Source organism: Dipodomys ordii, unplaced genomic scaffold, assembly GCF_000151885.1.
Source record: "Dipodomys ordii isolate 6190 unplaced genomic scaffold, Dord_2.0 Scaffold93, whole genome shotgun sequence".
In the NCBI taxonomy this organism is placed as follows: Eukaryota; Metazoa; Chordata; class Mammalia; order Rodentia; family Heteromyidae; genus Dipodomys; species Dipodomys ordii.
The window spans coordinates 3,803,354-3,811,048 of NW_012267309.1; the positions used below are offsets into that span (position 1 = coordinate 3,803,354).

Below are 7,695 nucleotides of genomic sequence, written 5' to 3' on the forward strand. Positions count from 1 at the left end.
GGGAATCGAACCCAGGGCCTCAGGCATGCAAGGCAAGCGCTCTACCACTGAGCCACCTTCCCAGCCCCCAAAATTAATTATTCTTAATTACAAGAATGACAGCAGGAAGTTGCTTGTGAAGGAACCTGTCCCAGGTGTAGAGGTACTTGGCTTAAGAATTTTAACTTGTATTTTATAAGTGTGAGGAAACCTTTTAAACCTTACCACTGGGTGGTGCTCTTGCTCTAATAGTAAGAAAGTAAATCTTCAGGAATGCCTGGGGAAACAATGGTGGGGATGAGGCCACAGAAAGCTGTAATAGTCTGAAGTGAAATCTTTCATACTATTTCAGTACATAAAATGCTATTGATAATTGTTACTACCTTATAGTAATATATATCACCAAAATCCAAGGTTTTGAGGTCTTGTTAGGCAATGAATTCCAGAAACATTTCTTCCACACAAGATTGTGGATTTTCAACACACAATGGCTTGTTGTATTACCATTTTTTGAGTCCATATTAGTAGGGTTGTACTTCCCCCCTTTAGCTCTACTTTGGGTTTGGGGTGTTGACATCCTGTTTCTAGTGTGTGGAATTCCAGCCTGGTGTAATCATGATGAGATATGCATAACAAGTTCAAAAGTAGAGCACACACTCCACTCCTGAACAGAAATTGGCAATCAGATGATAGAAAATGCACAAAGAGCCTAACTCAGAGCTGATTGTTCCTGCAAAACAACAGATTCTTACAGATGAAAAAACTTACTCCAAACCAATTTGGGGGAGATGGAGCTGAGGAAACAAGCAGTGATGTAAGAGGCAACTTAAAGACATTTTGGATAAGAAACATTGACTCCTTACTTGGGCTCACAAATTAGCTAGGCACAGGAGAAAATCTAGGCGACTTTTCCATTTTGTTCCTATGCCCTTTGATTTGAGCCATTCCCTCCAATAGTGACTCTATTTTAATAATACATGCCGTTCTTACCCCCTGTCCCCAATACTGCCTATTTAACCTAAGGCAAATGTCAGCTGAAGATAGCTGAAAAATGTACTGAAGTACTGCCTTCCTGTGGCTGCCATGTAATAAATAAATCTCCTATCCTTGCCCTTCATTATGTCATTTTATTTGGCCTACAGGGGTAAGTGGCTGGACCTGGGGTGAAATTCCTGGAGTTTGGGGCCTAAAAACCCATTGTTAGTGAAATAATATGCCATGTGATTGTTATTAAAGGGAGTGATGACTAGGCACTGGTGGCTCACATCTGTAATCCTAGCTACTCAGGAGTCTGAGAGGTGAGGATGGCAGCTCAAAGCCAGCCCTGGCAGGGAAGTTCATGAGACTCTTTATTTCCAAAAAACCCTCGGAAAAAGCCAGAAGTGACACTGTGGCTCAAGTGGTAGAGTGCTAGTCTTGAGCCAGAGAAGCTCAGGGACAACGCCCAGGTCCTGAGTTCAAGCCCCAGGACCATTAAAAAAAAAAAGCAGGTGACAAATAAATGAAGGCTCCTTGTACAATTTGTATTTTATATATAAGTAAAATTAACATACATAGAGTCTGCTAAAGAGGTGACTATCACCAGATATCTAGTGATCGTCACTTTAAAGACTACACTCTAAGAATTAAATGAGAAGGAAGGATGAATATATACATATGCATATATATATATATATATATATATATATATATATATTACACAATGCTTCTGGTTTTATTTACTGAGATACTTTTCAGGTATGCTCATTCTTCAGTCTGCATTGTTATCTTCATTTCAGGTCCATTGCTTTGCTCTTTCAGAGTTAGATGGCTGTATCCTTACACGACAGCCCTCTTTAGTTCTCAGCAGCCATTCTTTACATTTTCTTATGAGGCAGATGCAGAAACAGTCATAAATCACAAAACTCAGGAGGAAAGAAAGGATCGAGTCCCAGTGCTGAGGCCTTCTGCAGTGTGCCTGGTGTGACACTTTGATCTAGCATGAACTGTGCAGAAACAGGAAGGAGGAATATTGAGTCTGAAGAGATTGTGGGAGCAGGAAATAAATAGACAAGAAAAATGAGTAATAAATTGAGTTATGTTACTCATTTCCTAATTTGATTAGATTTTTTTTAGGTAAAAAAAGATCATGCAGCATTTTCTCACCAGATCTAAAATCAATTTTTTATGAAACCTATATGTTCCTGGCTTTTAGTTTTGGAGTGAGTCTGGGATAAGGAAGAGAGAGTTAGTAAATAAGCAGGTATTAGGAATGAAAGACTCCCTTTAACATTTTTTTTTTTGGTCAGTCATGGGGCTTGAACTCTGGGCCTGGGTGCTGTCCCTCAGCTCTTTTTCTCAAGGCTAGCATTCTACCACTTGAGCCACAGCGCCACTTCTGGCTTTTTCTATTTATGTGGTACTGAGGAATCGAACCCAGGGCCTCATGCATGTGAGGCAAAACTCTACCACTGAGTTACCTTCCCAGCACTCCCTTCAGCATTTTTAAGCATAAAGAAAGCCACTTTCCCATTTTTAAAAATAGATTCTGTGGTTTAGTTTCTTCTTCTTCTTCTTCTTCTTCCTCTTCCTCTTCCTCTTCCTCTTCCTCTTCCTCTTCCTCTTCCTCTTCTTCTTCTTCTTCTTCTTCTTCTTCTTCTTCTTCTTCTTCTTCTTTTCATAGTTTGTCAGGCTGCCTTCATGCCCACTTCCGTGCTGTGTCCCTGAACACAGCAAGGCTTCAAGGGATGCAAGATCAGTTATGGAAATCCTGAGCCACACCTTCCCCCGTGGATAACAGCTCTTCCTTCTACAGGAAACAGACTCCAATCCTGGAGGAGTTTATGAAGGGACAGGGAAGCCAATAGAGGCAAGGAAATGATTAAGTGGCCTGGCTATTCATTCCTAAGTTCCCATCCAGTCAGTCAGTTGAGTTGGTGGGAACCATGCAGTAGATAGCAGAGTTGGATGTGCATTAAAGACAGGTGTGCCACGTGCACGGCCCCTCTGGATCACTATGTTCTGTAAGACTTCCTGCATTCTTTCTTGCTGCTTTTTGGATCTTGGGGGATTTTTATTTGTTGGTTTTTATTCTGTTTGGTTTTGGTCCCACAGAGCAGAGAATATAGCTTGTACCCACCATGGCACAGACTTCCAAATAAATAGTACTGGTTGTTTCTCTCTGCAAAAAAAAAGATTCTTCATGGCTTTTTTTTCTTTTAAAGAAGATAGCTTATTTTTTTAGAGCCAAGTAGGTATTTTATTTTTTTCATTCTTTATATATATATATATATATATATATATATTATTGTAAAGATGCTATACAGGGGTTACACTTACATGAGCAAGATAGTGAGTCCATTTCCTATCAAGCATTTGTTAGCAATGGTTCATTTAAAGGTATGTGTTTAGAGAAATCTGTTTTATGGCCAAGTACAGAGGCTCATACCTATAATACTCAACCACTTAGGAGACAGAAGACAGGGTGGTTGTGATTTGAGGCCAGCTTAGGCAGAAAAGTTACTGTGACCATCTTTTTTTGTTGTTGTTGTAAAGAACATGCCTGATGCAGCAATAGATGACCATAATACCAGCTACTTAATTGTAGCCTGAGGCTGGCCCTGGACAAATGTGCAAGACCTTATCTAAAAGATAGTCCGAAAACGAAAAGGGCTAGGGCCTAAATCAAGTGGTACAGGATTTGCCTCTGTGTGAGACTCAGTTCAAATCCCAGTTTTGCAAAACAAGAAGAAGGAGAAGGAAAAGGAGAAGGGGAAGGAGAAGGAGAAGAAGACAAAGATGAAGAGGAAGGAAAAAAGAGAAGGAAGAAGAGGAGGAGAAAAAATGGTTCATGGCCACTGAGTAAAGACTTTCCTAGATATTTATAAATGGCTATCTGAGATTTAACATTTTAAAAAGTGAATAAAAATACTCTTTTAAAGCCATGAATGCTTCAAGTTATGCTCTAACCATAAGAAAAACACTGTTAGCCGCTCTTAGCATTCAGAAAATTCATCCTTTTCATTTTCAGTGATGACACAAGTCATATTTTACAGGATAAGCAAGAATCAGAACTTACATCAATATAAATATAATACCCTACTCTCTTGAATAGAGGGAATAATTGATTAATGATACTGCAAACTAAATATCTATAACCCAGTTAGTACTGCAGTCATTTAAGTTATCTCATTGGTAAACTGAATATTTTTTTTTCTCCCATGCTCTGCTTACTACTAAAGATTAACCAAGAAGTGGGAGTCTGGAAGAAGAAGGATATAACTTAGAGGTAATGGAAAGTCTAAAGGTGGCCATGTGGCCTTGGAGGATTATGGAGGAGAAAGACAGATTGAGAAGTGAGCCAAAAGCATCAAGTGGCCTACTCTGCCCTCTCTGAGCTTCGGCCACAACAGGAGCACCCTTAATCCACATTTGGAGCTCTAGAGGGAGCTCGTACATTGACTAGGGAGTAGCCCCAGCAAAGATCTCAGTGACACATTCTGATTGCAGAACATGGGTCTGAGTTCAGCTATCCTGGTGTGCCATTGGTTTTATCTAAAAAACCTAAGCAAAGATGGACTGAAAGAACATGAGAAGGTGCTGAGTTTAAGTTCTAGGGAGGACGCTAAAACCAGAAGCAAATTTAGAAAACAGGCTCTGGACTCAGGTGGAATGAGCAGGCAGGTGGCTGTCTTAATAAGCCAACGCTCAAAGAGAAGGGCAAAGTAGGACCAAAGTGTGAAGACCAAAACAATGAAAGTAACTCTTGCAACAGTAAAATTCATGGGACAATCTTTTCTTTTCTTTTCTTTTTCCAGTCTTGGGGCTTGAACTCAGGCCTGGGCACTGTCCCTGAGCTCCTTTTGCTCAAGGCTAGTGCTCTACTACTTGAGCCACAGCCCCACTTACAGCTTTTTCTGTTTATGTGGTACTGAGGAATTGAACCCAGGGCTTCATGCATGCTAGGCAAGCACTCACTCTACCACTAAGCCACATTCCCAGCCCATGGGATAATCTTTTTAAGAGAAATCACCAATATGAGAGAGAGAGAGAGAGAGAGAGAGAGAGAGAGAGAGAGAGAGAGAGAGAGAGAGAGAGAGCTGAGCTGAGCTGAGCTGAGCTGAGCTGTGAGACCTAAAAGGATTTGGAGTTTGGAAGGCTTTCTCTCAACATACTCTCGGAACACTGAGTTTCCTGAAAAGGTCTACAAGTCCGGGGGGGGGGGAGAGTGTTGAAATGTGTGTGTGTGTGTGTGTGTGTATGTGTGTGTGTGTGTGTGTGTTTAGAATGTATAAAGTTGTATCTTGGACAAGGAACTCTGCAGGCCAGAGCAAGAAGATAGAGCTTGGCCTCGTAACGCTGTATACCATATTTTTTCCGGGTCTTTGATGCAGACTTTGAAGTGGAAGGAATACATTTCTATTCTACTTAAATCATTATTGTTTGGTTGTTGATCACCTGAAGCTGAACCTAATACCAACAAATAAAACCCCCTTATCATAGTTGAAGTTTCCTAGGAAGTAGACTGACTTGGAGGCTGGTATACAGAAGTATATTAGGAATACTCTTAGAATCTGAAGTTGTGGAAAGAAGGGAAGCAAGATTGAGTGCTGGGAGATTAGCTGTGAAATAATCACAAGACCCCACCCAATTCTATAAGCAACTCTGATGCTGTGTGGCCATCGAGAGTTATTCTGAGTATGGAAAAGACAGGCAGACTCACTCTTATATCCTCAGTATGGGCTGCCTCCAGGGAATGAAGAATGACAATAATTGAGGTAGGTATGTATAGTCAAAGAAGCTTCCAAAAAGGGATCTGTTAGCCAGCATCATCTAAATCAGATTAGGAACAAAATCCGCTGTTCCTGGAAATGGATCAGGATGGCATAGCACACTGTCCACTTTACCACTCAAGTCCTAAAAATGTCCAGACTTAATGGAGGATTTAAGAATGATATCAAAAGCCAGATGAGGTGGTGAATGGTTACAATCCCAGCACTCTGGAGGTTGAAGCAAATTTGGCACCAATCTGTTTCAAACCAACCAACCAACCAATCAACCAACCAACCAACCAACCAGCCAACCAAAGAGTTACAATGCTTTCAGTTGCAAGTAACAGAATACCTAAGAAAGTAAAGAGGTGATCATGCAGAAAGACTTTTAAAGTCATCCCCATGTGATTGTAAATGACACATCGCTACAGACAGCTACATTTACTCTTGGAAATAATTTCATTTCACCATGAGACCAGGGCCTTATGCTAAAGATATGAGCTAATCTTTTCATGACTTCATAAAAACTTCTCAAGAACCAAATTACAATTGCACACTTGGAATATCTATGTGTCCTATAGAGTTATAAGCTCTTTTAACAAAGAGACAGAGAGTCAGGAGGCTTAGTGAAACCCGCTCTGTCATCTCCCAGATCTGTAGCACTCTGTGTTGAGGTTTACCTATGTTAGGTTTACCTTTACAACAAACAGATTGCTGGAAGCACTGACTCAATTCCAGATGAGCTGCAAATTTCAAGAACCTCCCAAGTAAACTAGAATTAAGATTAAGGTAGGGCTCAGGTCCCTTGTTTTGCCTCCAGCATTCTTGAGAAGTGCCATGTCATTCAAAATCTTAAGTAATGAAGAAAGAGAAAGGATGAAATTTGTTCCAGAGCAGATAATTTAACTGAAAATTGAATGTGTGATAGGAAACAATACTGTAAATTGATACTTCTGCACTATTTCTTCTGAATTCCTAAAGCCTGGGATGAATAAAATATAGTGTAAAAACTCTTTTTGTCTGTTTGTTTGTAGGTCATGGGGCTTGAATTCTGGGCAAGGGCGCTGTCCCTCAGTTCTTCATCTCAAGGCAAGCACTCTACTGCTTGAGCCACAGCACAACTTCTGGTTTTCTGGTAGTTAATTGGAGAGATGAGTCTCATGGACTTTTCTGGGATGGCTTTGAACTGCAATCCTCAGATCTAACCTCCTGAGTTCTAGAATTACAGGCGTGAGCCACCGGCACCTGGCCTCAAAATATATTTTCTAAAAGGTGAAGTTCCCTACCAGCTCACTCAGAGTTTTATTTAAATGGCTATTTCATTGGGCACTAGTAGCTCACGCCTGTAATCCTAGCTACTGAGGAGGCAGAGATCTGAGGATCACAGTTTGAAGCCAGCCTGTAAAGAAAAGTACATGAAACTCTTATCTCCAATTAAACACTAAAAAGCTGGAAGTGGAACTGTGGCTCAAAGTGGTAGAACACTAGCCTTGAGCAAAAAGAGCTCAGGGTCAGTGCCCAGGCCCTGAGTCCAAGCCCCACAACCAACAAAAACAAACAAACCAACAACAACAACAAAAAAACCCAAGCAAACAAAAAACCCCAAAGTGGCTATTTCCTTTCAGTTTCAGAAAAAGCAAGCTGAGTGCCACTGGTTTACACCTATAATCCTAGCTACTCAGGAGACTAAGATCTGAAGATCACAGTTCAAAAAGCCTGGTCAGAAAAGTCCATGAGATTTTTATCTCTTAACTATCTACCAAAAAAGCCAAAAGTGGAGCAGTGACTCGATACCACTTGCATGTTGGCCTTGAGTAAAAAAAGCTCATGGACAGTACCCATGCCTTGAGCTCAAGCCCTAGAACTGGCGCACGCACGTGTGCGCGCGCGCGGACACACACACACACACACACACACACACACACACACACAAGGTAGATAACAAATTATGTGAATATCAATGACA

The 7,695-nt window shown here is 40.9% G+C and overlaps 1 non-coding gene across 1 annotated transcript; it reads right to left on the reverse strand.

The window, feature by feature from the left end:
• Trnaa-ugc lies at positions 1 to 62 on the reverse strand. Its single transcript has one exon. It is a non-coding gene; the product is annotated as a tRNA-Ala (tRNA).
• Positions 63 to 7,695: the final 7,633 nt, after the last annotated feature.